The sequence below is a fragment of the Penaeus monodon genome, chromosome 32 (genome assembly GCF_015228065.2).
Source record: "Penaeus monodon isolate SGIC_2016 chromosome 32, NSTDA_Pmon_1, whole genome shotgun sequence".
Taxonomy (NCBI): Eukaryota; Metazoa; Arthropoda; class Malacostraca; order Decapoda; family Penaeidae; genus Penaeus; species Penaeus monodon.
The window spans coordinates 31616070-31617118 of NC_051417.1; the positions used below are offsets into that span (position 1 = coordinate 31616070).

The following is a 1049-nucleotide window of genomic DNA, read 5'->3' on the forward strand; positions in this document are numbered from 1 at the left end:
TTATATATTCCATAAAATAACATTATAAAACATGGATACACAAATAATACATATCAATCAGGCTGATATAATGAAAATATTTGTTATTACACTAAGTATCCCTAAGGGAAGAAAAAAATCCTTTGTGGCAGAGACCGCGAACCTAAACCCCATGAAAAATGATAATGATAAAAAAGAAAGAAAGAAAAAAAAATAATAATAAATAAATAAATAATAAAAAAGCAATAATAAAACCATAATAATAAATAATAAAAAATAATAAAATAAAATAATAATAATGATAATAGTAAATACACAAATAAAAAAGATTGCCACATACATACGAATAATAACACCTGAAACAGGCAAATAAAAGATAGAGAGATATAGAAAAAACAATGAGTGGATATATATAAACGGATAAACGTAGATAAATAGACACAGATACCGTAAAAAAAAGAGAAAAATAGATAGAAAGAAAAAAAAGAAAAGAAAAACACGCAGATGGCGGATAAGTATATTGATAAATATATAGAAACGTTGATAGACAAAAAAAAAAAAAAAAAAAAAGAAAAAAAAAAAAAAAAAAAACAATGGGATATGTAAAAAGAAGAAAGATATTAAGTTTACATTATTAATTCACTATGTTCTGTGTCTACCAATTCCAGGGTTTATTTATTTTTTTTACATTTTCATCGTTCATATAACTACATGTAACTTTCAATTGATTTTTCATATAACCTCAACTGTGCAGTTATATTCATCATACATCTAACTTTTTTTTTCTAAATACGCTTTGTTTTAATTATACTCGATTTTCTTCACCTTTTTTAAAAAACTTAATTTCGAACGTCATGCTAAAAGCCAGACTTCGTGGGAAATTAATGCAGAAAATTATATACTTTACTCTGTTTGAATTTCCTATAGCAATATCACAACGCGCCCCCCCCCCCTCACGCCCGCCCCCCTCATTCGCCGGTAAAATTGCAATGAACAATCACTCGTTAATCTCAATTGCAACCTGCACTTATTAGGCAGCAATTAGTCTAAATTTATATATCGGAAGTATA

The 1049-nt window shown here is 26.8% G+C and overlaps 1 protein-coding gene across 1 annotated transcript in view; it reads right to left on the bottom strand.

Moving 5' to 3' along the window:
- The window catches only part of LOC119593817 (forkhead box protein B2-like), a gene marked incomplete at its 5' end in the record, with an annotated part of 128444 nt that overhangs the window by 43120 nt on the left and 84275 nt on the right, over positions 1–1049 (bottom strand).